This window comes from Homalodisca vitripennis, chromosome 8, assembly GCF_021130785.1.
Source record: "Homalodisca vitripennis isolate AUS2020 chromosome 8, UT_GWSS_2.1, whole genome shotgun sequence".
In the NCBI taxonomy this organism is placed as follows: domain Eukaryota; kingdom Metazoa; phylum Arthropoda; class Insecta; order Hemiptera; family Cicadellidae; genus Homalodisca; species Homalodisca vitripennis.
In genome coordinates, this window is record NC_060214.1 from 33,415,812 (window position 1) to 33,443,398 (window position 27,587).

Sequence of the window (27,587 nt, forward strand, 5' to 3'; positions counted from 1 at the left end):
ATAGTACTTTTAAAAATAACAATTTTTAATAAAAAGTTACAAACAATACCTTAAACCAACATACAATTGACGAAATTCTTGCTAATACAATAATCTAAATCCCACTATTCGAACATCTTAAGGCACAGTTGTAATAATAATACTTTAAATTACTTTTTGTTCGCCTATTTATTAATTTATAACCGAAAATAAATGATCATGTACAATTATTTTAACTATTTTTTTGAAGGGAATATATAAGTATATTACACATTTTGTAGAATAAGTCTATAGATACTTGCGTAATATTAAGAAATAAATTAAGTTACAGTTATGTTGATAACCGTTAATAAATTATTTTCCTTTTTGTTCCTACCCGCCAAAAAAGAGTTGTAATCCTCGGATTCGTTGCCTTAAAATTAAAAACGGTCCCTTTCAAAACAAAATGCACAGGAGAAACTATGCTGTCAGGTACAGGAATCACAGTAATACAAAAAGTGAAGTTCCGTTCACTTTTCCTTTCAATCCTATCGGCTCCTTCGGAACTGACAGGCATGAAATGTCACTAGTTATCTTTCTTGTGAGATTTAACTTTTTCTCAATCTCATTATAATACTGTTTGGTTAAATAACCTGTTAAGCGACTACAGTGTAGTAAGGTGTAACGGGTTTTAATGTTGTTGCTGTAATAGAATACGCAAAGGAGAGAGATAAACACCAAGTACAACAGCTAGTGTGGCGTGGTGAATCTATTATAGTGCAACATGTACAGAGGTGAGCGTGTACCACGTGGTACGGGTATAACCTTTACATGGCTCCACCAGATCTCTCAATATTGCTTTGAGCAAGCCTAGTGCCGTATTTCTATGAGCAGCGTTATAGAATTTTTCAGCTTCATCAACAAGGTCTTTTTATAAGTAAAACCTATTAATTCATTTCATTTTCATTTATTTATCTCATTTACATATAATACAAATACAGTATAGTGATAATAATATACACGAGAAGGTACCCACATGGGCAAAAGCCTGTGTGTGAGAACCGAGTCCATCTTCACTCGAGTTTGCAATCACAATAATACTAATATACAATGTAAATTTTAGAACAAAATTAAAATTGCATGATTTAAAAATAACTAAAAATAACTAATAGTAACATACTCTGTTTGGATGCATATTAACTAAATTCAAGCAGTGTAAAAAGTAATAATTTAATCAGTTATGATAATGAAACGACATGACAAAGATGCAACAAATTCTAGTATATGAATTTCACCATTGATTTCTATTTGTTAAGAACTCCAGTTCTTAAGCCTGATCATGGTTTCTTACTCGTTTTTTTGTTTGGAGTTGGTTTTTGACTATGGAAGGATTTTTCCTGTTCCCTTCTAAATCATAATTTAGAATGCAGGCTTGCGTCATCATAAATCTTTAAGAACAACCGTGAAACATGCCATAAATGAAAAAACATGCCAAACATGACGAAACATGAAATATCGATTAAACGTTTTCTATAGTGAAAATAATACTATCTTGTCATTAAGAGTAATTAGAGTGTTTTTAATGGAAATAACAAAACGAAATAAGAAACGGGATTTCTATACTTTAATGTTATCCTCTCCAAAGTAAAAGTGTCAATTTGTACAAAAACAATACTTATCGTGAATGTAACATTTGAGGTAATGGAGTTTACGCATCAGTAACTAATAGTGTTTTTGAAACCACAACCAAAACTCAAATATTCTAAAAATCACACACTAGTCAGTTCTTTGAATTTTATTTTAAATTAAAAAACATGGTCGGTCTGTTTTTAAAAATATTTTGCTTGGCAAAAAAATCGTGGTTCAGACCATCGTGTTGTGTCGGTAAAATATAATTGCTTACCTTACCAAGATCGTGAAAAAAGCGTGTTAATGCATCATTACTCACCTGAAAAAAGAAAAAAAACGTTAATATTTTTTAGAACATCACATATGTTATAGTTGGATGAAATCACATAAGCATTAAATTTATAATGGTAGATAAATACATTTTGTTTTCCCAAAAGAAAGAAGTGTTGTATACGTGTATTTAATAAAAAATAAGTGTATAATTCTATGCAGCTGAAACTTTACAAAGCGAACAACTATTAATAGGACCAATGATATAACAACAATGTCCAGGAGATGTTATCAAATCAGCTTGGAATAATACACTTAAAAGAAATGATGGACGTTTCTGACAAGACGTTCACCACGACATCAGATAGGCTAACACGTTCTGATTCCATTAATGGAAGACTTTCCAGGGGTGAAAGCCGATCAGCTTCCTAGCTCGATCATATTTTAACAGGTTGTCAACGTCGTCGCCGTTTTTATTAACAGTAATCAGTGTTGAGTGGGTGGGAAAGTCGGGGAGAGGATGGTGGAGGAGGCTGTCAACAGATGATTACCTTCCGACTTTTGATTTTTTTGGGTTTGCAAGAGTTAATTGGCAATTCATTTCTCCTTGGATCCTAATTTTAGAAATAAATACAATATGGAATTTATTAAGTAAGGAAGATCTAACTTATGGTTTCCCTTTTACGAGATGTTCGATGATAAAAACCATAAAAAGAAGGAAAAACAAGTGGTACTTTATTAATGTAATTTATGATGTAAAACTGACCGTAATGTCAGCAATGGTTAACATCAATTGGTTTCTCCATATATGTCGCTTTGCTATTGATCTTTGATTTCCAATTGATAGAGATTCAACACCATTTTCATTGACTGGTTTCCAATTAGTAACATAAGAAAAGAATCGGAAAGAAATAGTAGAACCATATGGTGCTAGACCTTTACCAGTTGGTATCCATGGGAAAGATCACATGTTCTTCAGGTGTGCTGTGCCCTGCCAGAATTCTGGGTACCGATGAAATGCGACCGGCCAAAACAAGGTGAGTAAAACCGATATAGGCTTTATGTCGAAGGCAGTGAAAATATCACGACAAGGTACATAATAACAGGTGTGAAACCTCCTCTTGATATGCTCAGGTACAAGATTGCCGGGCACAGAGTAATAGTCCATCAGTGTAACCATAGAGTAGTACCCAGGAGTAAAATACGGTCTACGTTTCTTCAGGAAATTTGTTGCTTTTGTTTAGTGATAAGATAATTCTGGTTTAGTGATACGATTTTTGCACCATGTAGGATAATCTTTTAGGATAATTTTGCCAAGGTGCAAACCTAAAACTTTTGCTATGTAGGATGAACTATTTCATTGGTGTTGTGAAACATTACAGGTTAAGATGCGATACTGCCGAGCCCGCAAATCCCTCGAAGCCACCATGCCAATAAAATCGCTCCTCCCAGGGCGGGAGTGGCGATGAAGAAGCCATAAAAGCCACGGGAAGGCCGTCCCGTCAGTAACCACGGGTGTGGCCACCGCACTCCTGCGGCGTGTTGGCGTGGTCAAACAAAACTGGTATGAGTGTGAGAGAGTCTGGGTGCATAATACCAGTCGCCTACTCGTCACGATGCACATCAAGAGCTCTTCTATAGGTGTGAAGGCTCAAAGACAGGATCTACAGAAACCGTTAGAGATCATTGAACCTATTGTGCATACACTGTCATAGACACCCATATATACAATCTAGGTTGCTTTCCAATGATTTAACAGAATGAATATCACTTAATTGAGATGATCGAATTAGTGTATTCTTCTATCTAATTGTCGGTAAGTGAATTAAAATCTGTGTACTGAAATTCTGTCTTGGAGACTTTAACGCCTGGTAGAGAATCGATTGACATAGGTAAAAGATGATATTTTGTGAATCGACTCTTCCGCTACCGTATCTGATGATGTGTGTCGGAGTTCTCTTTTAATAGTCGATTACAACCGGATGCGGCATTGAGAAATTCATATGACAACACTTAACCTTATTGGCAAGCTATATTGCAGCGCGTTTCCAGTTACATTGCTACTATATAGTCTACTACCATAAGTCGGGAGAGTGAAAGGTTCCACCTAGAGACAGGTTTTGCAGTGCTACAGCTGTACCTAGCCCTGTATAATCTTGTACTGTAGTATTTTCTTCTAAACTAAAATATAACTAAATTTTTACATTTCCACTTTGTTTGTATCATCATATAATCAATCAGCAGAAGATTATTTCTACTGATGATGCAGTAACAACTCAAGTTCTTAATATAAAATACAAAGGTCAGCTTCAGTTTCTTTTAATCCTACTGGAAACTATTGGAATTGCTGCTTTGTAACGGTATAAAACATCATCCTAGGATCCAACGTCGATCGTAATTTTTAACGTCTGAAAATTGTCCCATGGAGGTCATAACTTGACAAGCTAGCTCTGCACCATGCCATCGCCCACAATGGGGACACTGCGGATAGAGGTTTCACGTTTACATTCAGCGTTAATCATAACGTTTTAATTTTAAACTGACCTTTAGAGACCATAATATAACGACTCCTACAAAATAAGGCGGTGTGGCCGTGACAGAAACACCACTTCACTACATTAATTGCAACTACTAGAACACATTTCCCCCCATGACGCAATTCCAACTCGCGGCGGCGGAGAACCAGTTACGCGAGGAGTATTAAATTGCCGCCAGAGGTAACGTTATAGAACTGGTCGCAGGACGGAACAGTGTCCAGAGCCGAGTTGCAGACTGGAACGGTGGAACGCGGACCGGTACCTCCAGCCCAGCGCTCATAATCACACGTCGGTAGCGCACTATCTAGCCACGGTTTCCAGGATTTATAGGGCACTACTACTAAACCCTTCTTCAGCAGGAGCAGTTGGTAATTAGCCTCTAAACTCTGCAGGCCGAGCCATTACTCCGGAGTTATTACTAAGCGCTGTTCTGGGGTACCATTTCATTTCATGGCGAAGTAAGAGGGCTGATTTACGCTCCTAATTAGCCTCGGAAGTTTAAGAACTGAACTTGCTTTTACAGCAGATTGAGGTAAGCTAATACGTCCTCTAGTCTCGCTAAACTGTGTAGTAAAAAAGCTGCAGATGAAATGTGTTCTAACTCATCATCATAGAATATGATTGACTCATGGGTTAGTGCAACAAGTATGTGCGTTGTCCAATAGATTCAGTATTATTCTTTGCTAGAGGAAATATCCTTTACGTTTGATTTCTCAAGAGCATTTATAGAACATTACATTTATTGACAAGCATGGATGGTTAATTTTAGCAAACTAATGCAACATCCGTTTAGAATAGAATTTTGAAATGTAGAAACAATATTAAATATTGAAAAAAGGTTTTCAATAATAATTATTTATATTAAATTAACAGACAAAATCACTAATTATTTGAAGTTCAGGAAGAGAACGACAAAGTGATCAAGAAGCTTTTGGATTACCTTAACGATACATAAGAGCATTTAATTTTGTTGTTTATTTCTGAAGTACGTTTAGCAAGTTACCTTTCTATAGACATCCAATCAACAAAATAATCCACTAGTAACTCACCAATGAAGCCAAACAATAAGTTAATTGCCACTAAGAAAAATGTGAGTCATTCAATTTACCAAGGTAATTAAAAACATTTCCTTCTGATTGGTCAATATTACCTGATTAGATTAAACTGCAGGTATGCAGTCCTTCACACTTGATTATATTGATGGTGAATTTGAAAAACACGGATCAATTATGGTTCAGTAGTGCCATTGGAGGCCTTGGACAGTCGGGAACAATGCCCAGTAGGAGGCTGTATCACATCGTTACATAAGCAAGTGCTCTGTAAGGAGCATAATAAAGGCAGCCGCGTTGGCTTTGTCTTCACCCCCCGCGAGGCTAGTGCCCCAGAAACACCCCCGACCTTGCTCCTACTCTCGGCATCTGTGTCATTATTAATGATCGGCCCTTGTATTCTTCAGTCATCCTTGCTTGGAGCTAATGATTCTCTTTGTGAGTCATATCGGCTTTTATTCCTGCACGTGTTAGACCAAAACAACTAATAGAATACTCTCTGAACAAAACTTGCTGTTGCCGATGGAAGATTTGAATACAAAAACAGACGCACTTTTATAACGAAACCCCTCAAATAACATATTCTGTTATATGCATTCCGACACAAGCGGAGATTTCGACACTAAATCACAAATAGTTCGCCTTGATTCTAAGGATAATAGTAGTAATCTAAGGATAATGATTCAAATCTTGACTATTGCTACGCTTGCATATCAGTAGTTTACTCATGGTATAACTATCGTTGGAAGGGTTGAGTCAATGCAAATATTGAGTTTAATTCCATTTTACCTTCCGCTTAATGCAGTATCTGAAATTTGGCACTGATTCAGGTTGAGTGGTAGAGATTGACAAAGTGTCAGATTTCAGACGCTACACTAAGCTAAACTCAATATTTGCTTGAGTACTCTGATTTGGTTTCTCAACCTTAGAGTCAGCAAATCAGTAATCCAGTAACAGATCATTTAAATGATCTAAAAATATATACCAATATGTGTACATCTGTACATGTGTACATTTTTCAGTTATGACAAACGTACCCGAAAAAACGGGATCACATCAACGCCCTTTTCATAAAGGATGTGATGTGGATTCTGATGTTTCATCCAAAATGAATGGGATAACCAGCTTCGAGACAACGGAAGGCAATCGTGCAGTACCGGAGAAAACACAATTTTGGTAGATTCCGCAAGGAAGAACGCCCGGCTCAGTTTGTCGCCGAGGGGTGCACCACGGATCCTCAGATTATAGGAGCGGCCAGCGGCGCACTCGTGTCCAGGAAATGCTACGTGTGGAGAATGAATAATTGGCTGCTGGGACAGCGCGAACGAGCTGGTGGACACCGAGGGTCTATAATCTGCCTCATCTGCGGGGGGAACGTGTCATTAGCAAAGATGACCACAAGGTTATCTTTTAGGCCCTATACTTTACTTGGGTCCACATTTTGGAATTCGGAATCACGTTTGGCATGAACAATCGGAGTCTACGGTCGGTACGCTAACTTTGAGCCGGTTGTAATTTGGGGTACAATTGATTTTAAAATCCTGTAATTCTCAGTACTAAAGAAGATCCAGATAAAGTTTTATACATACAAGCTCAAATTTTATACATTTACAAATGTTACATGTATATGTGTACTGAAACATCACAATACACGACTTTTCAATTTAGTCCCACACAATGCATAGTATACAGTAATTAGATTTATCATCCAGCGGAACCGTCACCGTCACGAATAACACATGCTTGTAAAGATTCCACGAACAGTACGGTACCCAAGACAAGATCACACATAATTCCGACTTCTACTTCTTCCGGAACACCTGATGATATGATTACGGCAATTATCATTTCACCTTGCGCAGCATTGTGCTGTCCAAGCGGCGAGTGTGGAGAGATGCCGTTACTTGAGGTTAAAGCATCAAGGGCAATTACACAAGCTGAAGAGGTGCGGTTGGGCAGGCCGCTTCACATGTCAAGGTAATTGTTGACACTGCGTGTGTTACGGGCGTACACGTTAGTGTGGCATCCTCCAGGTACTTGTTAGCTGTGACTCGAAGTTGCCAGGATGGCCTGTAATACAAACTTGATTTGCATGTTTTAGCACACAACATGCACGGGACTCGAATTCCTCTGCGAAATTGGTGTTTGCTCTTCGAATAAGCTGTAATTCTAAACCTGCTCGTTTCTGTTCATCCCGTTATCCCAAAAAGGTGTCAATGGACTTTGAAACAAACGAATAGCAATTACATTACATCTCATTGTAATTTTGTTCGCCATTTTATAATTTGGTTGTATTTACGGTTAACCCATATCAGCTGAAAACATAAATTAGTGGAGCAAAGCAGCAAATGCAAATTTGCAAGTTGGAAAACGAATAACAGCTCTTGTTATAATGGCGAAGATATATACCACCCACTTAATATACGGCTGTTTCTAGAACGGTAATCTATTCAGACCGATCGGTCAGCCAAGGTCGAAGAGGTGGAGGGCGAAACCCGTTACCACACCGGCAACAACGCTTTCAAGTGACTCTTAACGCATGGTCTGGTCCCCATTCATATTTTTTCCTCATATTTGGTTGGCTGGCCGTCATGGTTGCAGAGGGTTAAATAACACCGGAGAAGAAGAAGAGGTCAACGAACGCGGCGCGTCTCCAAGAAGAGGCATTCTTTGCCGCCGCGTCGACATCTATGGAGACTTCTCTAGCTTTCAACAAAAACGAGTACGACCAGCCATTATGGGGTTGAACTTCGTCGGAACGGTTATGATAAACGAAGGCTGAGAACTGTGATTGTTACAGTGATGATAAATCCGACGTTGAAATTTTGCTGGAAGTCTGTATAGAACGGTTAGTAGCTCTGAGATAAAACATAAACAGTGTAATTGTAAAGTGTATAGTGACCAATTGAAACGGTCAAATAACTTTAGTAGCATATCAATTAGTGTGAAAAATTTTACAATGATCAATAGATTAAAAAATTACATCATAAAATTTGCAACTTTTGTCCAACGATTGAAGAAATAAATTTTCCGCAAGTATTAAACTTTTATTGACACAGGTCTGTTTTACTATGCGCTCTTGAAAAGCATACAAATTGAATTACCTTTTCATCAGTTCAGTGTATTAAAGACGGAATGAAACGCGAACTTCCTTATAGCTTCTGTAATATCGTACCGAATGGATTAGAACCCATCGGGGTGTCTTCTGCGAGTGTAATATTTCTTCAAGCGTGGCTGACCACCCGCCCTCAGGACGGCACGTCCATATTTCTGCCGTGTGATGTATTACTGATGTTCTGCAGAGATCGTGCTCTATGGTCACGAAAGCGATGTACACGGGAGGTTTTTCTCAACCCGTTGCAGTTGTAGTCATTGGACGAACGGGCGTTTATAGAATACCTTCGCGCATATATAGTTATGTTTCATGATTTGCCGGTTAGGGCGATTTGTGCAGTAGGGGTGAAAAACAATATCACCATAACTTAACCTCTTATTAGAAGATAATTCAAGAGCACTTCACTTCAATTGAAAAGTTTTTGGTGATGATCTCACCTTTTAAAATCACCAAAAGGTGATGCACTGTCAAAACTTTCACAACTACAAAGGCGCAAAGGCCGCTGTTTTGCCGATTTGACACACTTTTAGCCCACAGGGGGTGTTACAGATACCCTCCCCCCCTTACATCGGTCGGTCCTTTTAATACTGATGAGAGGGCGGTGCGCCCTCGCCCTACAAGGACACCAAACCTTAGCCGCTCTCCGGTGGCTAAAACCCTGGCATTATATCACCATTATTTCAATTCATAAACAACCTAAACTGCCCTCTGGAATTATCGTCACGCAACTTCATCATAAAATATCTGAGAAATCTCTTCATCAGTAGAAACTAGCCCTCCTCCATTGAAATATATAGCCAAACAATGTATGGTTTAGAGCACATGCGTAGTAAACAAAGTCACTCATGGTTGTTTTAGCTTATCTTGAACATAATGAATTTAACGGTCACAAATTTCCAACAAAATCCAACAGCATAGCCGAAGACTTTTGGTATCATTAGAAATGTTCAAATGATGATGGGTGGTTTACTTTACATAGTAATAGTTCATTGGTAAGAACTGTAGACAAATTTTTAATGTACCAGTAGATAATTAATAATAAACGTAATGAAACGACAACAACGAATCATGAAATTAAAAGACTGAATCGTGAGGAATTGATGGGTTGTCAAGGAGCCATCAACCCAACTGGATGGTGATGAGAATGGTTAGTGGACTCTCAGTGTTCAAGTTCACGGGGAGGCAGCGGCGTGATGGGAACAGCACGACCTTGCTGTTACGTCAGATGCAGATCTGCGCACGAGGTGCATCATCATAAAGGGAGGTAAACCACTGACTCACGCTCGCCTCCGATAGATCACTGGACAGTCCTCTTCTTGCAGAACAAATGAATTTCAACAAAGTCCGGGTTTGGAGGCTTCTCACAGTCATACCATTCGTAAACTCACAAACTCATTAGTTCCTGTGAGTTTAAGCGTTACAGGTAATTGACATGTATTAGTACCAAGGATTACTGACAATTTTGGCAATTGGATACATTGGACACATTATGTTATAAGTTATCAAGTAAAATACAGACACATAATGTTATTACACTATGAGTCATTCACATTTTGTTCATTATCGGGTTTCGCATGAGTGTTTAAACAACGAAATTCTACACATTGTCACCATAAGATCTCTTATAGTTGGACTACAGGTACTAATACATTACATGTTAAAAGAAGTGTGTAAGAAGTGTACATCTCTATGTGTGTAAGAAGTGTGTCAAAGAAATGTCTTTGAGTGAGTGAAGTGATTTTGTCGTTGCCATCATAGTTACGCATAAGACCAATATAAAAATATTCACTAACGCTCAGACAAATCCCATGGAGTGGCAAACATCATCGTCGAACACAGCGTTCCTCCTATCGAAATGAAGCTTCATGCATAATTCAAAGTCTACAAGTCAGTTCATTTTAGAATAATTAATTATAGCATGATAAATGTTACATATGCATGGTGAAATACGGCAAAAGAGTATATATAACTGAAATATAATAAGCACTTTTTCTTTAAATTGTTAATAATTACATTATTAACTACACGAGGACGGAAGAAATACAGAGTTGAAATGATTCACCTAAAATGGTGTAACGTTTCAGCTTATTATGGCGCAGGTAGTACTGTATGAAGAATAACTACTGCACATTACCTGCTGTTATAACTGTTCACGTAACATTATCGCATCTCACATTCTTCATCACATTTCCGTCCTGTTACAGAAGGACATTACCAGATTTCACGGCCCACTTGGCAGAGCAGAGGTGACATCTCGGGATGATGCAGCAGCTGTGGTGATGAGAGGGTCACCAGGACTCTCCGTTACTCCAGGGACTCTTGCGACACGTGAACGGTCCCCGACGTGACGCATGAGTGTCCATCTTTGGACGTGACACGGCCCTCGCCCTGGCGCTCCCTGACCGTCGCCAATCGGCCCGTTGCTCCCAATCATCTCACGCCGGGTACCATTGTTCCAGCGGCATCCCGCTGGTCGCTGGTTGCTCATCTGAGTCAATATGTATTGTTCGTCAAGTCAGTAGCCAGCACGTAATAAGTGTTTGATTGATTGGGCGTCGATTGCATTACAGAATTTGAACATTGGCTGAAAATGACTTCTACTAGACTTCTCGAAATTGAGAACTTGTACGAAGAACACTCACACGAGATTTGAAAACATCCTCTGTGTTATAGAGCTTAAGATCGGTGCACACTTCACTCTCTTGGGCTCTAGCTTTACTATAATGAATCTAATTTTCATTTTGTTATTAAAAGTCAGTATCAGCAAGTATTAAAGTAAAAACTACGATCACAATTATTTCTTGTTCCAATAATAACATACTCAAACCCCCAATTATTCTAACGGTCTTGAGCATGTTGAACGAGGAAGAGGGGACCTAATTAATCAAGAGCTGATTCACGACGCGATACCACAAACAAGTCTTAACAAATTAAACGGTGCGATTCGCCGCCGAGAGCTCGGTTTTGGACTGTACTCGCGGGCTGAAACCAGTCCTCATCAATCGAAAGGTTACAAGTTCCATGTCCCGTTAAACCTCGGCGACTCTTTCCTTTTCTGGCGTTCAAGGGCACCCACATCCGCGCTCGTGCGGTGATATCGCCATCGACTGGAGGTTTGGTAATGTTCCCGGAGTTTTACCAACATCGGTTGGGAACCGAGTAATCCTTAGATCTTCAAGGTCAAAGAACATGGATGAAGTGCTGATTCCGCCTTAGAATAGATTGGCTTTTGTGGTAGGTGAAATCTTGGCCTGGCTTGCACAATCTGCGGTTTGACACGCATCAGATTTCTGTGCCGAACTCTCCACATTAGATCGCTTTGTGTACTGATTCCTCTAGCAATTAAAGTCTCTTAGGGCGAGGACGACGGATGGTTCATTTGTGAAATAAATATACAGAATTTCCTCTTGTGCCAACATTTCTATTGAGATGACATATCAACAGAAAATGTATTTATATTTAATCCCTTTTCAGGAATCACCGTTAACACATTCTTAATGCCCTTTAGAAAAAAGTTTTACCTATGGGACCAAAGCAAGTCCTTGCGGCAGGTTGTTGGCGTGAAGACGTTCATCAACAGAGACCTCGAGCGGAGAAACTATGAATACCGGTAAGGAAACTTGGCTCAACGGGCAGGAAATACTCTATGGACTTTGAACTTTCATCATCAACTTGTCCCGACCTTACATCACTGCACCATCTGCTAGTGGTTATGCCCAGGAGCTCAACCACTTTCTTTTTTCACGAGTGATACACTATGGCAACCATCGAACAGGCTGACCTCAACAACAACGCTTAGTATCTCCAGATGATCACATTGTTTTACATTAAGGTCATCCTAACTGTATCTCTAGAGACAGCATTACTTAGCAGACATATCGTGAGATTATCAGATCCTTTCTCTTTGATCCACTAAAATCTATCTTTTACTCAATTCCTTCTTGCCAAATTATGATTGTCCTGCTGTGGTTATGATCTCTTGCAGTTCTGTCTTACGGTCAACAGGGGCGAGATGTAGCTTAAGAAGAGCTCCAGTGTAATTTATTGCGCCTGCTAATCATCTGCTTTCATCATGTCCGGAAGAAGCAAATTAGCTGTCTGCGATGCTGGCTGATGTGTTTTCTCTTTCAAGAGTGTAAATGATGTTTTGCCTTGCAGAAGAAAGTTTACTAATTGTCACAGGACTTGTTTGACTTTACAATAGGCCTACATGGGAAAGCCCTTCTTAGTGAAGACAGAAGAGCATTGTGTCATTGTGGGTGGTTGGAAGAAAATAAGTTTACACTTAAATCAATTCAATTTTTTAACTCTCAACCGTTTTATCATCATTACTTTTTCTGAGTGATTTACACTACGAGTAATCTTGCGGTAAATACATAATTTTATGAAATAAAGCTGTAAAAAGCCAATTATTTGTTTATCACTATGCACAAAAGCACGTAAGGAATGTAAATCAGAATAGTTTAAATATATTTTCATTCAATTATACATTATATTAGAGTACAAGGTAGTCTTCTATAAATACTCTTATTTTAACACCCACCACAAGAACACTGAAACGACCACACTCATAATTGGGGAAATCATTATCTTAAGTATAATTGTTAAACAGCTGTTAAACTGGTTATTATCTTCTAGTTAACAAGGGTACAGAGTGAGAGCGTGCTCGTGCCTCTAGCAGCAACTGCAGCCCAACTGAGGTCTGCCGCTATCTTATCTGCTGATAATACAGTGTACCTGCTCTAAACCGCGTTAGCAGCAAACAACCGATTTATGTCCAACACCTATTGCAAGACTTATCTTTCCTGAAGCGTTCCCAACAATATTCAAGATCCTTTTTAAGTACCTAACTCTGTAAACGTTATCTGCAGATCAAGACGGTAATGTTTTTCCTTTCCCTTGTATATAACGGATTCAACATAATACCTAGAGGACTTTATATCCATCGGCCACTTACTGAAGATTCCTTCCAGCTTCGATATTGGAACTATGGGCACATGAGTTACACTAGCGTAGTAATAGCATACTTAATTCGTATAATCCTGAAAACTAGACGGCTTTTACAGTCGTCACCTATATTCTGGAACGTTCTATACTGTGACTTTCTTTCTTCGTTTTCAAGCTACAGAAGAAATCCGAAATATTTTAACAGAGGACGATTCTATCCTTGAGAATGTCATGGAACCAAGGCATATTTTAACGTCTCAATTTTAGAAGAGGTTAAAGGTTCTTTTCATATCTGGGGATCATCGTAGTGGTAATGACATCATATTATAGTCATCATCGACCTGAAGTTACATAACATTATTGTCTCCTGCCTGCAGAACAAATCTTACTCATGCAGAGACAAAATCGTTGTGGAATTTTCCAATACGACACCGACACCACCATCACACGTCCAACAGCCCATGCAGAGCAAGCTCTTGTGAAACTGTATCGTAATAAAATCAGCAAGATTGTGCATGTAATCACGGCACGGGTCGCCGAATCATTGTGTTTGCATGCCGAGGGTTTGGCAACGGCACATGATCGCTCACGTTAGTTGAGGTAGGCTGGAGGCATTAGCCAACTGGAGCTACTCTATCCATAGTTGGCCTGATTCGTGGACCGTGGGTTGCTGCAGCCAAATTGTACAGTTGGGCAAATGTAAAAGCTTAGGAACTCCTTTCACATTCTAGAGCATATTGTTATCAGCGTATAATAATAGACATAAAAATACGATCCATTCTTACGTTTTAGAGCAATTACAACATAGTTTAATACTCTTTGTTTTAAGTTTGTTATTGTCGATGGAAGGTTTGAAAGAATAACAGGATTTCTAACATTTGCTATCGTTAAATGTTACACCAGATATAAAACAACGTTTCGAGGTTTAGAATCTATCCTCTTTGTCAGGTGGGGGTGTTATATACATACAAAAATAAAGACCAGAAGAAGAAAAGAAGGGAAAGAAAAGGGTTCAGACACACCTGCTTGGAGTTCTGTCCCGAGCACAAATCTCGAGTACGAAAATCCAAGAGCGCAAGAACACTTCACACCAGCATAGGCGAAAGTTAGTTTAATAGCCATAGCCAACTTGATAGTGATATAACCTTTTGAAACTGCATTACATTGCCGCCTGTTAAGGATTGTAAACGTAACTCAACGCAAATTGTTAATGCTTTAAATATTTCCAATGGCGATTTACTATGGGTCTTACGTTTAGTTAACGACAAGTAAAATGAAATAAACAATTTCGTAGTATTGTCAGTAAAAAGAAGACAACATGTACAAAACTTTTGTTGGGTCTGGAAGCAGAAACTATAATCAAGGTCAAGCTATGAATACTCGAGAGTCTTAACACCATTAAAATTGTTTTAACCATATTTTACAAACATCTAGCATATCTTGAATAATAACTTATCGTTGAGGAGCTTAATAAACTAATGGTCGTTTAAGTAGCATCAGTGAACGTGGTCATTATTTCCACATATTATGATGGAGGTTGTAAATTCTCATTATGCACATTATTAAAACCCGGATGATAAATATACTTTACGGCTGCGTTAAAATATAATAGTAATAAAATGATTTTTAGGACCTATGCAGCAAATGAAGTAATAAATTTTCTCGTCGAGATTTGCTAGAACCCTTCACGCAACAACTCTTGAGAAAGGGGTCTGGAATGTCGATAGAATACCTCAGTAACTGCGACCCGAGTCTAGGGCTAGAGACAGCTTCACTAAATGCAGGACCTTGTGGTGGACCCAGGCTATTAGACCGGTCAGGTGAATCAAAACTGGAGTTTTTATTTTCTTCGGCCCGATCTAATCTCCATAAACGTGAGGAGGTGGTTGACCTCTAGTGAGCAAGTACAGGTGCGGGCCCATCTTCTAGTCGTCTTCGTATACGTTCCTATCTGACCCTTCCTGCGTCTGAACACCCGAAGATGTTTTCAAATCATTTTGCGATGCTTGCTTAATTTAGGTGCGGTCACTTCATATTGATTATAGTGTGCATAAAATATTCTTTCCGTAAAAAGTAAAGTACATTATTTTATTCTAATCAAATTGTGAAAAAATAATTAAAATATCAATTTATTAAACAAGGAGAGAGGGGTACTCAACCTCAACTGAATAATATCGAAACCTGTTGATTAGTTCTGTTGAATAACATGAATAATAGCCGGGCTTATTTATTTCCTTATATCTATTATTAGCTGAATCACTCGCGATAATTTAGTAGGGTTAATTTGTGATTTTGAGCTCTTCCACTTTAAATTACCGCCTTGCTGAATGAATAGCACATGTTGTACCATACTTTAGGTTTCATTGTATTATTGATAAAACTTGTTTATGATGAAAAATTGTACCCTTTGTCATTTCACAGTGTATGTGTCAGAGGGGCTTATCAGCTAATATAGTGTCATAAAATAAATTATATTTATTATTATTATTTTAGCTAAGGTGTTAGACGTTGGAATTAGACAAGTGAAGTATTTTTCGTAATATTACGGCACATGAAAATTGTTTTCTTCGGGACAATTAAGAATTTAAAAATGTATTTATATGAAAAGAATTATATTAATTTTACAAATATGATTCTTTTTTAATTAAGTATACAACTTCTAAAAAAGTTCATTTTTTGATGGAAGGTACGTCAAAACAAACAACATATTATAATATAACGGCACAAGCAAACAAACAAACAAGGGACTGTGTTATACACACAGAGGGAAATCTTGAGGTTTCCTCAGTGCAAGCATGCTCATTGGATTGGTTCCACGGGATGGCTATCAATTCCGATAATCAGACGGATAAGTAGATCAGATAACTCGGTCTATCGGTTTCGCCGCCGCGGCGCGCGCAGGCGCTGTGGTGACGCAAGCGCGGGAGTGAAAGCGAGAATTGGCGCGAATAATCGTCGTCACTACAGCTGATTTGGATGGCTAATGGTGACTGACAGGAGAGCTTAGCGGTGGTAACCATGGTAATCATGACCGACTGTAGTGGTGTACCTGGATACCACCAGGAGTGCGAGTCATGGAGTCCATCTCGTGGACAGTTAGACGATCACCGCGTGGGGGTATTTATCCTGCCCTCATCCATCACTGTTCTACATCACTGCTAACTCACCGAGTAATTGCTGCGAAGATTTATACACATTATTTATCATTTCTTAATGAGTATTCAGCGTTATGATGGCAATGAGGCGACGGTAATGGATGATAGTTCAAACGCTGATTGCCAACAGAAACCTACTGTGGTTTTTGCATTCAAGCAGATGGCTGACATAGATTGTCCTGGAAAGTTTCCTTGTTCTGAACCTCCAAGCGTCTTCAACAGAATATTAATGATCGATTTAGTTCAATTACTGTTTCATACTAAAATACGCATTAAAAGTTCTCCTAGTTTATTTTAATCTCGCAATACATTACACCCTTAAATATGGCCAAGGAAAAAGGAATAAGATAAAATGCAAATGGATCCAGACTAACTCATCATCCTCCACCTTACCCAGAAAGCAAGGATTAATTTCTTATACATTTTATCTTTGTGTACATTTCTAATTACATGGAATCTGGCCGACACGATCTTGAAGTGTTCAGTTATTTTTGGACCTTACAGTTTGATTGATCAAATGAATTAGTTCAGGATCCTGGAGCCTAATGTCTGAATGTAATTAAACAGAATTGGAAGAGAACCTTTCAAAGATATGATTTAAAGAAAATAAACTATACTGTTGAAAGAGAAAGGTTTGCCGAAGGATATTATTGTTGTGTTATATTTACAACAGCTATTTTCATGGTTCTAACGTAAGTGAAGAGCTATAACTCCCCACAAGAGCAGAGCAGAGATGTTTGGACTTCAAGGAGAGTACGAATGTCAATTCCAACTTCTTGCTTAGACTTTCTGTGGTCCTGAAAGAAAGCGTTTGAAATTATCTGTTCTCTCACGTTGAAATTGGTTAACTATAAAAGTACAAGAGAAAGGCGACATTTGTATAGCCAACTTTGAGCTGGTTAGCAGTGGGTACAGACAGCCGATCACGTGACTCATTGTTTTACTGAACTCATGATGGTTACATCAACGCCATGACACTGTGGCCGCAATACGATGCGACACGGTGGGTGGGTTTTACTCGGTGTTGGTTGGACCGTGGTACATGAGTTCTGCAGTGGAAAGTCATAAACCCGATCTGTAAATGAGGTGATGATCTGGAATTTATTTTTATGAGGTGTCAGAGTTAACAGTTTGCTGTTTGTCAAAACTCCGACGTTATCTCACAATGCACAAGTCCTGGTAGACTTCTGATCAATCAAGCCTGAGGTTCTTCTACGTGGTCATTTGAACAGATGGAATAAAAGAATGATTACCAGAGGTGCAGGGGCTTAGATAGCTTCAATATTATCCAAGAGTAGAAGTTAAGTAAAATGATGGTTCTTCTGGTAATGTAAACAGTTGGAGTAAGAGAATCATTACCAGAGGTACAGGGGCTTAGGTAGCGTCCATATTATCCAAGAGTAGAAGTTAAGTAAAATGACGGTTCTTCTGGTAATGTAAACAGTTGGAGTAAGAGAATCATTACCAGAGGTACAGGGGCTTAGGTAGCGTCCATATTATCCAAGAGTAGAAGTTAAGTGAAATGATGGTTCTTCGTGTTCATGTGAACAGGTGGAGTAAAAGAATGATTACCAGAGGTGCAGGGGCTTAGGTAGCTTCTATATTATCCAAGAGTAGATGTTAAGTGAAAGTTCCTAATGATATGGGTTCCCTTCTTTCTTTATATTTATACTGTTAGCGTACGTTAAGTGAATAATCTTTTCATATTTTGGGGATAAAGAATGTTCTTGAGTGGGTAGGGTTTAATACTTCCAGTACCGAGAAAGAATGGAGTCAACTGATCGCAAGGTCATTGACCACTAAGAGATCGTCTGCTCGCAAAACCCATCGTCCAGAGAAAGTGGAAAGGCTCACTTAGGCCTCAGAACAATAGACGTGTGATTGATAGACATGAAGGCGAAAATATACTTACCGCCTGTGAATCAGTAAGAAATGGAGTGAGAGGCGTGATTGATGGTTGATGTCCGAGGAGTGAACTTTTTACGATCATAACACCACCATTAATCACGAAAAGCGGTGGATATGGCGATGAAATCAATCGAACTTTCAATCAGAGAGATCGTGAATTGCCTCATCAGAGCCATCATTCCCATCCCATTCCTGTTTGTGATGTAAGTGTGAGAATCATTATCCGAATAGATGAATTAGTCTTCTTTTGTAATCATAGTAATATGAAGTTTTAGTCAAGAAGTTAAATTACTAATAACAATTATTCTGATGGATTAATTCTGAAAATGAGTAGTTTTACTAAGTAAATGACATTAAAAAAGGATACTTTGCATAACATTTTAAATCACCAAGATATGTGACAAAAAGTGCTCAAAGCCTGCTCAAAAGTTGTCTGGGAAGGCTGACTGCCTATTGAGGCCAATTGACATCTGATATCTCAAAACATTAATCTGCTTCACAAGATCTTTAATACGTCCATCCAAGGCTTCATTGTCAGTTAAATTCTATTCTAAAACTAACAAAGCTCATCAATATTAATTTTTGATGCAAATGAAATTTTTGACCTTTGAAGCATTAAAAAATAAGGCAAACTATAGGTTGGTTACGTAATCTCTGATTATAAAACATTGCACATTTAAAATATTCAGACACTATTTACGTCGCACAAACGAGCAATATATTAAACTAACGGAATCCATGGCATTTTCCTTGGGAAAGAACTGCACAAGTACTGGCCAACCTTCACCAACAACCTCCTGTTCAGGGAAGGAGGATTAAAGGAAACCGCAAATGCTACTTATTACTTTTAGTTTATAAGCGGAAACCACTACAAGTGTACAATTTTTGTTGTATTATATCATATTCGGTCAGCGGGTATTGTAGTTGTCTAGGGACAATATTTTCTTCAAGGTTGAATTAATAACGTTTTGTCTTCACAATTTCACGCTAGGTGCTGTGGATAATTTGTAAGGAAGTCGACAATTGCGAGCTGAGGGTCACTGGAGAAGAGATGAGTCGTTTTCCACGTAACAGTTTTTTGAGTTTTGAGAATTCACGTTAGGAGTTACAAGAAAACGGGGGTTTTCATCAGGCGCAATCAGAAAAGCGGGAATAATTATCGCTGTCACCAGGGAAGCGGAAGGCCCAGTGCTTCGATCGAGTGTTCGTTCCCCGACGCGACCAATTTAATCTTATGTGACGGTGAAATCCTGTTGCCAAAAGTAGTCGCTACAATTCGCACACAATTGCGGAGAATTCGGGAGACCTCTCACTGTGAAAACAATATTCCTTACATAACCACATGGGGAAACCTTGTTGGGCTTTTTACTGGAACCGGGTTCTGCTCAATCATAAGGATTAGACACGTACAGAGTCATGGAAAAAACTCCGTCAAACGTTGCTGCAGTTTGAAAACCAGTCATGTACAATCCCATTGCAGTGACTCGGGAAGAATCTGTGGGGAGAGTCATAAAAGCGTAGTTTACTCCAAGTAAACTGGGGATCCAAGGACTAAGGAAAACATTTACAAAGGTGTTAAGAGGTTTATCTCCCTTTCAGTCAAAATTTCTTGTATTAGCACCAAAGTTTTTAAACTATTTGAAATGAAATTACAAAATATGAAAACTGTGGTAGTTTTAGTGATGCTGTAGTGTAGTTCAGAACATTTTTAGAAAATAAAAAAATTAAAACTAAATGAAATATCATCACAATATGTTCATTTTCCATACGGTAAATAATGTTTATTTAGGAAAGAGATATCATAATATATTAACTAGCGTACCAAAGATGAAAATATCCGAACAATGTGGTTTTAATTTTTATCTACAGTATAAACAGAGGAGGAAATATTGAAATTTAAATGTGGAGAATCCAACTGCATTTTATTAAACGTTTATAGTTTTTATGAAAAACAAAAGTTTTTTTAAAGAAAATATAAAATAATTACCGGTACTCAAAGAAAAAATAAATATTATAATAGTTGTAGATAAAAAGTCAGTAAAACCGAAAATAACAACTAAGCTGAACCAACCCATAACTTTTGAATTGAAAGAAATTAGAATGAATTGACTTTTAACTTACAACGTCTACAGATCAAATAGGTGTAAAAAACTTATTTTATATCTACACTAAGAGTAAAAACATAAAATTCTTCAGGTACAAAATGAATACATTGAAACTTATAAATTAAAATCTGAGAGAGTTATAAATGTTTCAAGAAAAGCGTCTATTCAATATGAATAAATTATAATAATTTGAGCTACATCATTTGTACTATCGTTTTCAATTCAGTTGTGTGCGAATAAATTTGAACTTATTTATTTCTTTATTATATTTGTTAAGTGTGGGCCCATTTATATAAATAAAATGTTTCATTAAGTCATCAAATCCTTCCCCAAATTAAGGAGTTAAACTTAATTTTCCTAACTCTCGAGATAATTACTCAAAGAGATATACTGTAAGAAGTTTTGTACTGTAAGAAATAACAACAACTTAATCGTATAACATTACAAATTTTATTTTAACATAGCAAATAAGATGACCATGTTATTTACACCCACATAATGTTTCAATCCAAACTTGCGTTGTACCTGGTGTATCCTCTGTACTATAGCCTCGCAGAGGAGCATGCACTATTATCGAACTCAATCTCGTCTAAGTAGACATGGAGTTTCAAACTAAATGGTAGCAATTTTATTCACGCGATATCTCCCTGAGTAATAGCAAAGCTAAATGTCATGGAGGGGAGTACACTATTATCAAATTCAATTTCCGCGAACGCAAGATCGAGTTTTTGCAAACATTTTGACAACCCTGAGGGATAGGCTTCGCTTACGCTCAGCAAAGAACCAGATGTTCCCTCCGGCTCGTATTCCTCACTACGGTGGGTTCCAGGATGGAATGGGACAGCAGCCGGACTTATTTCGGATTCGGCGCGATTTAGAAAGTGAAGTAAGCCACGCCGAACACATAATACAGCGTGACTTGGCTCGCTGTGACTGTATTTGGGAATTAAATCTTACTTAATTCCAGTCGTGAGTACAATTCATTCGGTGGCCCAGATGTCGCCCGGGGCTGCGGTCTCCTGGTGGGCGCAGCGGTTCCTGGTGTGACGGTCTGCTCGAGTTACGTGCGCGCGTAGTACCGCGATCATTTATAAACAATTCTCACTTTATGTTTGCAAATATAAAAAGCTGTAAATTTCACTCATTTATAGCCTACGTAATTTGTATGTAGCATATGACTCTTTAACAGCAGCAGCATCTTAGCTTTATAAAAAGTGTTTACCCAGAAACATCAAGGACATAAACATTGATGATAAAGTAATTGAATGATTCCATGAGATACTTTCACATTGTGACATTTTAACAATTCACTGAAGAAGTCACTCAATCATCATTCATTTCAAAGCCATTTTCAAATGCTCAAATAAAAATCGAGTAACTTTGCACCAATTGTTGCACAATGCTTCGCTACCAAATGCACAATTTTGTGTCTTCTATCATCCATTGCTGTCAACAGATATTGTTTCGTTGGTATTTACGAAAAACCGATGCATGGTTTAAATCGCCAAAAACGTTAAATTATACCACAGAGTAACATTATACCACAAAAAACGGCCTTATAATTTTGAAACCTTCACAGTTTATCAGCTGGACAGTACCCTAGCTGAATTGAAAAAAGGAACAATTCGGTATTACAAGGAGTAAGTCGTAAAGCTTATCTGTATCTTTCCAAAACCTTGAGTTTAGCTCGTATGCGGACCACACAGCTCGCAGGAATATGTGTTCAGACTCGGATCTGGTAATTTATTGAGGAATTATCTTGAGTGACAGTGGTGAGAATGGGCTGTATTTGCCAGGTACTATGAATGCTGGAGCACACAACATTCCACATTTCTCTCCCATCTGTCCATTACTACTCAAGAGTGACAGGTTCGGACGTGCCTTGGCAAGATGAGAGGAGGAGGGCAGAGATCACACTTTACGACCAGTTGGCATTACACCAGGTCTGCGCTTACGACCACGGGCTTTCTCCTATGGGGGATGTACATGAGTTACGACATTTACGTGTTGTAAAAACAGCAAGGACCTTTGCACAAGGAAACCACTTTCATTTTTCTTCACAATAAGTCAATAGAGATTAAAATCAGATGATAAAATCATAACTCTTTCATTCGTATAATGAGCCACTGAATTGGCAAAATAATTATTGATAACTAAGTTGATTTCCTGGAAGTCTATCAGAATATATAAACACGCAAAATTGTTAAAACGACAAAACCTAGTAGATTATTTCATGAACCTAATGTGGGTAGTCCATTTCGTAACGTATAACATGAGTACAAATGGAAAAATCTACACCTATTAAAATCAAATATCTTGTATTTAGTAAAAAAGAAAAGATGAAATGTGAAAACAACAATGTGTTCAAACTGTTTATTATAATACCATTACACAGGTGGTTTCTAAAAGACTGCTCTTTGTTGTTATAATAGTGCCATCTGTAACTCCAACTGCAGAAGAGCAAAACGTCAAGGAAGGAAGATGAATGTCTGCAAGAGTAGATAAATAGAGGAGGATGGTGACAGTTGAGGAGCGCAAGAATGTTGGAGGTGGAGTCCTGTCGCGTCCAAAGACAGATGACTTCTTGTGAAAAGACGTGCAAAATCTTGTCAGTTATCTACAAAAGATCTATCAGCTCGCAATTATGGATGAAAGAGCACACCCTCGTGTTTTTTAGATAACTTTGGTTCGGAACAGTTAAAACGAACAAAAACATCTAATTTGCATCAAAAATTTACATTGGTAGTTTTTTACGCCGTGGAGGAGAAATCGTCTGACAATTAATGCCGTGATGGACGGATTGAGGATTTTGAAATACTGATTAGGACAGCTGGTGTCTATTTACATCAAGAGAAGTTAGCCTTCTCCTGGATGAATCTGTGATATGAAACAAGCAAACATCAATCAAGATTATTTGGAGTTTCTGTGTTAGAGATGAAACAAATCGTATTAGTTACAATAGTTTAGTAATATGTGCTTGATGTCAATTGTAAGTATTTTGGATCTACGTGATGGTCAACAAAATGAGTTCAGATGCCAATGATTCGGCAGCAATCTGGCGTTGCCACTAGATCAGAATCGGGATCAGAAAAAGGTGCGCCTCCGGATTCACTTTCCTCGAGGGCGTCTGTCTGGCAGCGAACGTCAGTGACGCCCAAATACAGTTGGAGACTCACTTTCTATCTCCGTCAGTGGGACTGTGACAATAGGCTCTCAGACCGAGATAGGAGAGCGGGTATATGCAAAAGTAAAAGTAGTGAAGTGGCGTATGACCTTTAGCCTGGTCCACCCACTGCCACGCCCTTCTGGACCCGTTCCATGGCCTACTTTTGACATCTGGCAGCCATGACTGAACAATGGGGGCTGCTACGGGTCGTGCGGTTGGAAACGGCCGATTTTAAAGAAGCTGTCTGTAATTGGAGCTTTATTGAGTAACCTCTACAAAAGTGACAGTCGACGACACGAGCGAATAAATAGGAGGGCGTGGACTGGAGTTTCGATCGAGTGTTAAAAAAGTTTCTAAGGGTATGGGAAATTTATGGAGATACGTGTAGGTCTGATACTGTTTACAAAAACAACAACGATCATTAAGGAATAAAATTGATAATGCATCATTGTAGTTGGAATTTCAGAATGGTTTAAGAGTCTCAAATACCATTTTTGAGTTGAACAGATTTAATTTGGCGCCACTTAAAATTGGGAAGCTTACCGTATGTCTAGTTCCCTCTTAGTTCGAATTCCACTTAAAAAACGCCGTTAGTTTTGATTACTTAATTAGTGCAATTAGTTTGGTTAGATCGAGCTTAGGGTCTTAAGAATGATCTATTTAGCATGAATTCTAGATGAAAGTTTTAAGCTTTCAGATTACAACTGGCTCGATACGCTCTTGTTTAAATGTTACTTCTACGTAACAATTTGGTGTGGTGAAGTATTGAATATAGAAGTAACACGGGTAACTTAACGACGCTATGTGGAATCGCCGACTGCACAATTGATCCTATCAAAAAGTGATGACGTACAGTAGCATCATCTTACGTCATTATTTGAAGAACACGCAGCTCAGTGCCACTAACCTTTAAAACATCGGTCACGTGGGGAAAGTTCAATTTCTGTACCAAATTGTTGAGAGATAGGTATGAATTCACCATTTGCCTGCAACCGCCTGCCTATATCGAGGCCTTCCGCGAGGTTGGAGAGAGTGACCAAGGTTGAGTCGGTCACGACTCTGAGTAGAGCTGCAGTCGACCGCTGAGTCTGTCAAGTTGGCAATCAAAATTACACTTTTCAGGTATAATTGCAGTGATCGGAGCACTCACCCAATTCAATCTGAATGGAATATTACGTAACTGAAAACGCTACCGTTCATTTTCTCGATATGACATGTATTCAGTCCGTCCTGCTTCAGTTTATGAAAGTACGGTGCTACAAATTGTTGTGGGCTCCAAATTGATGAATTGGAAATATGAAACTGAGGAGTGGAGAAATGAGGAAAATTTTTTTCAAAATGTTATTTTATACAACTGAACATTTGTTGTTACCAACCCTTAAACATAGTCACATTCTTATTATGTGTATATAATTGAATAGTCTTAATTATTAAATGAGTGGTGCGCATATTCTTCCCGTAAAGGCTGAGAACTTTTTTGCGCAGCCAAAAATGTCATTTTACAATATATATATATATATATATATATATATATATATATATATATATATATATATATATATATGTCTCCCTCTATCTACATCATAAGATTAATAGGTCAAAACCTATCTACAGAAAATGTAGTTCAATAATTTATCATAAAGTACATGGCCAGAATTCAATAGGATGGATAGGGTAATCTTGAATATGTTTTTCTCATTCAAATTTTTTTGTGGTATACAACTTAGATTGGTATTAATTATTTCATTTCAATTATGATATGGTGGTTTAATCTTCCATGTTCACCTTCCATTATTCGTAGACATGCCCCCTAGTATGTATCGAAAGCCATTAAATACTGTATGCTCTCTAGCATGTATTTAAAGCCATTAAATACATATGTATAAGTCATGTTTTAGTATCTTCAAAATGCTATTGGAAATCATCATATTCTTGATAATTCATCACATTTATAGAATCTTAATATTACTGTTCAACCAAACAGCCTAAAATTATATCCATAAATATTTTAAAACTATTCTTTGCAGTGTCTTAGAGTTGTCGCTTTATAGTTACTAAATTTCTAGTAATAACCTTATTCATATTATATTATCGGTATTTTTCGTGAAGTTTATTGACAGTTTGACCTTGTGGCTTCCTTAAAGGCGATAAACTGACTCAGAATAAATAAAATATATCATGCAAATTAAATTACCTGAAATGTAACACTTTCTCAGCAATTTTTGTTCCAATTGTCCAAATTTCTTTATGATAAAATCAATGTTGTTGATTAACCATGACCACAACGTTTATATTCAGCTTCACGTGTATTCAGTATTTCATGGGTTTGAGAATACTGCAAGTTAAAGAGGATCTTTCAATGTTAAATGACAAGTGGATACAGTTTTGAATATGAATACTACCTCAAAGAGTTTTCGAGGCATTATTTGGGGAGAGGGAGAGGCAGAGGGAGAGGGAGAGAGGAGAGGGGGGAGAGAGAGAGAGAGAGAGAGAGAGAGAGAGATGCAATTTTTCCATTCACCTAAGTCAGTTTCACTTAATCAATGATGAAATACTGTCTAAACAGCTTCTGGTATTCAGTCAATACTTCTTCTGCCCTCGTAAGATCTATTCAGCCTAATTACGGGAATAACGAGCATTCCAGGGAGGAGGTGATATGCTTTCTACCCAGCGAGAGTTGCAGCAGCGACGGCTGTGGTGGCTAATTACAGCTCTACGTCGGTTTTTTTGCACTAAGAAACTTCTTAATTCTGTACGATAAGTAAATCGTCATTAAATTATACTAGAAGCACTCATTCTTCGTCTGCCTCGACGCAGTTCCATATTCGCGTAGGAAACGCTCTTTACTCATTAATGAAGGCTATAGAACAATGATTATAGTTTTTTATTCAAAAGAAGAATAAGAAATAAGTTCAAGATATTAATAATAAGTTTTTTAATTAAGTAAGAATTTGTGACGATAGATGTCGAGAAAACTACTATTATTGTTAATATATGGTTTTAGACGGCTAAATTTGTCCTGTTTCATTTGGGACACAGTTACAGATTTGGATCAGTTTCGTATAAGACTGCGCATAATTTATAGCGACTTAATTTACATTTTTTGTTAATTTCTAGTTAGTACAAAATAATCAAAAGAGATTTATTTTCAGTACTCTTTCAGATTTAAATAATCTCTCATATCCAACAACTACACGTATTGAAATTTTTATATAGCATAAAATCAAATGTATGTGTATGGCAGCAGTATACTGTAACTTTGGTAGGAAGTATTTACACATCGAAATGTAATTCTTTACTTCACATTGAAATAGTAAAAGAATTAGAAGATAATATCATTCGAATGGCCTAATTGATTACAAACCACCACTGAAATGGCAGAAAAAGTAAAAGGTGTATTTCTGGCTGCGGATTAGTGCTCCAGTTAGAATAGCTGGGGGGCATCGTTCCCCCTGACATTTGCCCCTTCCCCACCACCCGCCCCCCTCTTACACCTTGCGAGACATTCACCGCGGCCATGTACGTGCGACAGTGTTGCATTCTGTTCGTCTACATGGCAGTACAGTACTTAGTTGTGGGTTTGGCCAAGGTACTTCCTGCAATGAGCTCATTACATCGGTTTCTCCGGTAGTTATTCACCACACAAATTAAGCCCCAGGGAAATTATTGTGATGACCCCTACAGAGCATATTACCGGTCAATGCAAGCGCCCCAGTGAAAGTTAGATGCACTTGTAAATTTGCAACGG

General features: G+C 38.0%; 1 protein-coding gene across 1 annotated transcript in view; it reads right to left on the reverse strand.

The window, feature by feature from the left end:
• LOC124367525 overlaps window positions 1–27,587 on the reverse strand; it is a 277,317-nt gene that overhangs the window by 219,423 nt on the left and 30,307 nt on the right. The gene's annotated exons all lie outside the window — the stretch shown is intronic.